This window comes from Hemicordylus capensis, chromosome 1 (genome assembly GCF_027244095.1).
Source record: "Hemicordylus capensis ecotype Gifberg chromosome 1, rHemCap1.1.pri, whole genome shotgun sequence".
In the NCBI taxonomy this organism is placed as follows: domain Eukaryota; kingdom Metazoa; phylum Chordata; class Lepidosauria; order Squamata; family Cordylidae; genus Hemicordylus; species Hemicordylus capensis.
In genome coordinates this window covers 149,019,380-149,025,380 of record NC_069657.1, presented here as the reverse complement: position 1 = coordinate 149,025,380, position 6,001 = coordinate 149,019,380, and the positions used below count along the sequence as shown (strand labels likewise).

At 49.0% G+C, this 6,001-nt stretch overlaps 1 long non-coding RNA gene across 1 annotated transcript; it reads right to left on the bottom strand.

Moving 5' to 3' along the window:
- Window positions 1–216: 216 nt before the first annotated feature.
- LOC128336108 (uncharacterized) lies at window positions 217–2,460 on the bottom strand. Its single transcript, XR_008311835.1, has 3 exons — window positions 2,338–2,460; window positions 1,069–1,158; window positions 217–635 (listed from the first exon to the last, which is right to left on the bottom strand). It is a non-coding gene; the product is annotated as an uncharacterized LOC128336108 (long non-coding RNA).
- Window positions 2,461–6,001: the final 3,541 nt, after the last annotated feature.

The following is a 6,001-nucleotide window of genomic DNA, read 5'->3' as shown; positions in this document are numbered from 1 at the left end:
TAAATTGTAAAAATAAACACAGATGGGGGGCGGGGGCTGAGAGGTTCATGGCTCATCGGAGGCCACCTAGAGAGCTCACAGCTGAGACAAGGTAAGACCTTTGGCCCTTTGGCCCACGGCTGAGGCATGTGGACATTGTACCGCATAGGCAGGGCTGCACAACTTCGGCCTTCTTGCAGATGTTTATTTATTTATTGTTAAATTTATATTCCACCTTCCATTAAAAACAATCCCAAGGCAGTTCACAAAAGTTAAAACACATATAATAAAAATACCAGTTAAAAGTAATTAAGCTAAAAATATGAAAACAAATCTGATTTAAAATATATAATATACAAGCATAAAAACTATACATGGATAAAAACACACAGAAGCAGCAATAAAACAATCATGTAAAAATAAAAAGCCAAGATTTAACCAGCTTTCTAAAAACTGTGATGGAGTCCGAGGAGCGAATGGCCACTGGGAGAGCATTCCAAAGCCTGGGGGCAGCAACAGAGAAGGCCCTGTCCCGCGTGCACGACAACCGAGCCTCCCTCATTCTCAACATCCAGAGCAGAGCCCCCTCAGATGATCTCGTCAAGCGGGCAGCAACCCTTGGGAGCAGGCAGTCCCTCAGGTATCCCAGGCCCAAGCTGTAAAGGGCATTAAAGGTCAAAATGGACCCGGAAACTCAGTGGTAACCAGTGCAGCTCTTTCAAAATTGGTGTGATGTGATCACACCGGGCAGCTCCAGATAGAACCCTAGCTGCCACATTTTGTACAAGCTGCAGTTTCTGGATATTCTTCAAGGGCAGCCCCACAGAGAGCACATTACAGTAATCCAGCCGTGACGTGACTAAGGCATGAGTAACTGTGGCCAGATCTGCCTTCTCGAGAAAGGGACGCATCTGGTGCACTAGCCGAAGCCATGCAAAGGCACCCCTGGCCACCGCCTCCACCTGAGTTTCCAAAAGCAGAGCCGGGTCCAGTAGTACCCCCAAGCTGCGTACTTGCTCCTTCAAGGGGAGTGCAACCCCATCCAGAACCGGTAAAATCCCAATTGGCTCTTCTGCTGACCAACATTACCTCCGTCTTGTCTGGATTCAGTCTCAGTTTATTAGCCCACATCCAACGCATCACGGCCCCAGCCCCCGATTCAGGACATCCACCGCCTCCCTAGGATCAGGTGACAAGGAAAGAGAGAGCTGAGTGTCACCTGCATATTGCTGACAACTCAGTCCAAGTCTCCGGATGACCTCTCCCAGCGGCTTCATGTAGATGTTAAACAGCATGGGGGACAAAACTGAACCCTGTAGGACCCCACAGGCCAATGGCCTTGGGGCCGAGCAGTAGTCCCCCAGCACCACCTTCTGGACCCTCCCTCCAAGAAAGGAATGGAGCCACTCCAACACCATACCTCCGATTCCCATACTCGAGAGGTGGCCCAGAAGGATACCATGGTCGATGGTATCTAACGCCGCCAAGAGGTCCAGCAGAACCACAGGGACGCACTCCCCCTGTCTAGCTCCTGGTGAAGGTCATCCACTAGAGCGACCAAGGCAGTTCGGTCCCATATCCGGGGTGGAAGCCAGATTGAAAAGGGTCCAGATAATCCATATAATCTAAGACCCTCTGCAGCAGGGATACCACCACACGCTCTATCACCTTGCTCAAAAAGGGAAGGTTAGATATATGTTGGACTCCCACGATCCCTGACAATTGGTCACTGTGGCTAGGGATGCTGGGAGCCGCAGTCCAAAAAACAGCTGGAGGGCCCAAGTTGTGCGACCTTAGCATAGAGTGCCACATGTATGCCTGCCTGCCTTTTTAGGCAGAAGTCCTGAGTGTGTGCTTACTTGGGGCAATGACATTGGTAAGAATGGGCAGTAGCACAAACAGCACTTCCACCCTTTCCCCTGTGATTGTGAGTAATTTCAAATTCAACATATTGGCAAATGGGAAATTACTGAGGAAATCCAACACAGACAATTTTGACTCCAGAAGAGGGAACTTCTCAAAAACAAGGCAGCTGGATGAGGAGGAGACCTGATTCCAAGCCCAGTTTCAATTACCCTCTTGTAAAATGGACATAGCCATTCCAATCTTCTTCTTATCCAACAGGAATGATAACATATTGCAAAGCATGTTCAGATGCTAGATGCAGTTTTCATGGGACAGTGAGCTCTGGAGCATGTAAACGTTTGCATTGCTCTCTGAACAAGGGACTCCTTAAGCAAGCATCGCGTGGAAGGAAGAGTTCAGCTCAGCATCAGCTCAGCAAGACTAGCAGGGAATGGGAACTGGGTTGGAGGAGCCTTATTTGAGGATCATAACCTCAGTCTTTTGAAGGCTTACCATTTCTGTCCTGGGCTGTTGCTTTGCAAAGACTGCATGGAAAGCTGGAACAGACAAGCTCTCTGCTCTCCTTCTCCAAGGTTGCCTGCATCTTGATGAAATCTGCTTCCAGAATAGTTGTTTATCATCATCATCATCACCACCACCACCACCACCACCACCACCACCCTTTGTGTTTATATTTACGAAAAATGGGAAGACAAGGCTGTGCACCAAGGGGTTGCTCACAATCTAAAATCAGCACCAGGGCACTTTCCAGATAACACATTTTTCAGCTGTAAAATGCTTCGGCATGGCAGAATTGTTTTGAAAACGTAAATAGCTTGTGCAACCCTCCTGCCACAGGAAAATACAGCTATTTATTTGTGACACACACGCAACATTGTAGGACTGAAACAGAAGGACCAGATTTGAAAGAAGACCTCGGAAATGTGAGCAACACCTTGCTGACAGCGCAGGGGCTGCGATGTTGAAACACGGGCAGGACGGAAGCACACTTAGCAGGCAGTAGTGACGCTGTTGTCGTGTGTAATCTGGGAAGCGCCCAGAAGGCCAACAGAGGAAGGGAAGGGAAGCGGAGGCAGGAATAAACTGCAGAATAATATACTGTTTGTCATGTACATGTACTTAGTACGTAAACAAGAGAGAGCAAACTCTTCTGCACTGTTCAGGCTCAGCTGACGGAATATTTGTCATGCTTGATGATGTGGCCCCCTAGCTGGGCATTAGCCTCCTGTCTTCGAGCCGGGAAATCTCGATGATGTTTTGAGCTATCAGACGGACAGAGACAGCACTGGTTCTTGGTGGCCTGTGTGAGGTGGTAACCCATAGCTTGGACTGTGGCCTGTAGTACAGTAAAGGTGTCCCCAGCCTTGTTGGGACTACAACTTCCATCATGCACAGACCCTTTCTGCATTGACTTGTCTGCTAAGGGACCCCTGTACTTGGAAGAGGATTCTGGGAGGTGCTCCAGGTCACATGCTCAGTGGACTCATGGTTCTAATCAGGCCTGATGGGCTTCACCATCCCTCCACCTGACATGAACAGAGCTTGCTCCCAGGAAGCACCCGACTTATCACAGGAGCAGTCCAAGGATGGTGGGTAAGCTCTCTTCAGGGATGCTTGACCTTGTCACTGATGAAGCCCAGGATGCTCTGCAACCCAGTTTGAAAACCCGTATGGGCTTAGACTGGCAGGCAGGCACCAGATATGCTAAAAGGGTCCTATTCTGGGAATGGAAGGTTGCGGTCAGGACTGAAGTGTTTGAAGAGATGTCTGGGAGCTCCACTGGAGCGTCCAAGGCTTGCTCTTGCTCAGTGATGGCCATATCCATGGCCTGATTGCCTGAGCCATTTTTGGAAGGGTGGTATAAAAACTGAAAATAATAACAACAACAACAACAATAAAATGACTACAAACAAAGGCATGACAAGGTAGCAGGGATGATACACTGGAACATCTGCAAAAAATACAAGCTACCTGTAGCCAAGAATTGGTGGGACCATAAAATTGAAAAAGTTGTAGAAAATGAAGATGTAAAAATATTATGGGACTTCTGACTACAAACAGACAAACATCTGCCACACAATACACCAGATATAACTGTAGTCGAGAAGAAAGAAAAACAAGTCAAAATAATCGACATAGCAATACCAGGGGATAGCAGAATAGAAGCAAAAGAAATAGAAAAAATCACCAAATACAAAGATCTACAAACTGAAATGGAAAGGCTGTGGCAGAAAAAGACCAAAATAATCCCAGTGGTCATTGGCGCCCTGGGTGCAGTCCCAAAAGACCTTGAAGAGAACCTCAACACCATAGGGGCCACAGAAATCACCATCAGCCAATTACAAAAATCAGCTTTACTGGGAACAGCCTATATTCTGCGACAATATCTATAACAACAGCAACAACATTGACAATAAAATTCTGGCATCCCAGGTCCTTGGGAAGGACTCGATGTCTGGATAAAACAAACCAGTCAATAACACCTGTCTGACTGTGTAAACAAGAAATAATAATAAATATAATATCCAGACATCTCTTGGGCTGCATGGATGTGAGTGTCACCCTTTTTCACAGATAGGCAGTGGTGTAACAATTTCTGTGCCGTGCAAGCTGAGAAGCCCCTGTGGAGCGCATCCCCCCCCCCATGTCCCTATCCAACACCCAGCCCTGCCTTTGCATACAATCCATCCCTTGGGCTGTAATTAAGCTACAGCTGGAAAGTCCCAGGTACCCAAAAGCCATGGGGCTGGGGACGGAGGAGCCGACCACAGGCAGCTGCAGGCACCCACATGAGAGTGTGGATTAGAGGGTAAGGCTCCACCCAGCCCATTGATCTCCTGCACACTGATCACCAAGAGCAGGCAGAGGGGATAACTTGGACACCGGCCCCTCCTCAGCCCTCGTCTCTATGACGATCAACGGCACAGAAGTGGCTTGGCTGCCCGATCAGGCTTATAGGCCTCACCACGGGACTGGCCTGCTAGGCCGGGCCTGAGACGCATGTCCGCTGCAGCAGGCTGGTATTCACAGTGCCCGAATTCAGCTGCTTCGGGGGCAAATGACAGTTTTGTAGGGGATTTTCAGTGAGGAAATCTTCCTAGTGGGGAGAGCTAACCCCTCCTTTCCAAAACAGGTCTAGACAGGAGGCTGATCTGGAGTGGGGGGACATGGCTGCTGTTAGTTTAAAAGAAAAAGAAAAAGAGGTGAATTCAAGGACCTGTTTCACGTCTGGTCATGTTTGACCTTTAACCTTGAGGCTGGAGGAGTGCATGAAGTGAGCTGTTGATGCAGGGGCGGCCAGCCTGGGCTCTCCAGCTGCTGTTGGTCTACAAACCCCATTATCCATAGGAAGCTGCCATATACTGAGTCAGACCACTGGTCCATCTAGCTAAGTATCGTCTGCACAGACTGGCAGTGGCTCCACCAAGGTTGCAGGCAGGCATCTCTCTTAGACCTATCTTGGAGATGCCAAGGAGGGAACCTGGGACCTTCTGCATGCAAGCAGGCAGTGCTCTTCCCAGAGCGGCTGCATCCCCTGAGGGGAATATCTTGCAGTGCTCACACATGTAGTCTCCCATTCAAATGCAAACCAGAGCAGTCCCTGCTTAGCAAAGGGGACAATTTATGTTTGCTACTACAAGACCAGCTCCCTTCCCCTTGTAGCTGCAATAAATCGTGGCTGGGGATGATGGAGTCTGTAGTCCAGCAACAGCTGGTGAGCCTCCAGTTGGCCATCCCTGCATTAGTCCATCTGCACAGCTTTCTCCTGCTAAAGACAGATCGTCTGTAGTCTCTTGATCCCCGCCAGTGTCTTCTTCAGACAGCACTCCTCTGCCAGACAGCCACACTGGAAGAGAGAACAGAATTTGCCTCACTCTGAATCCATGCATCAGTCCCTGCAAAAAGGGAAGCCACTCCATATATTTAGGCTTCGGTGGTCCGAGCAGTTTCACATCAAGAACAGCAGAGGTACAGCCCCAGAGCTTGATTTCAGCCAGCATTTACTGCTGAGCTCCGGAGTTTGTACCAAGAGATGGTGTCAGTCCCTCGAACCAGAATCTCCTTGATTTGCTTCTGGCTTTGCTAGAGCTACGCAGCTGGAGAGAAAGCTTCCTCCTGAGCTGCCCACAGCTGGCCCACACACAGCTGGGATGAT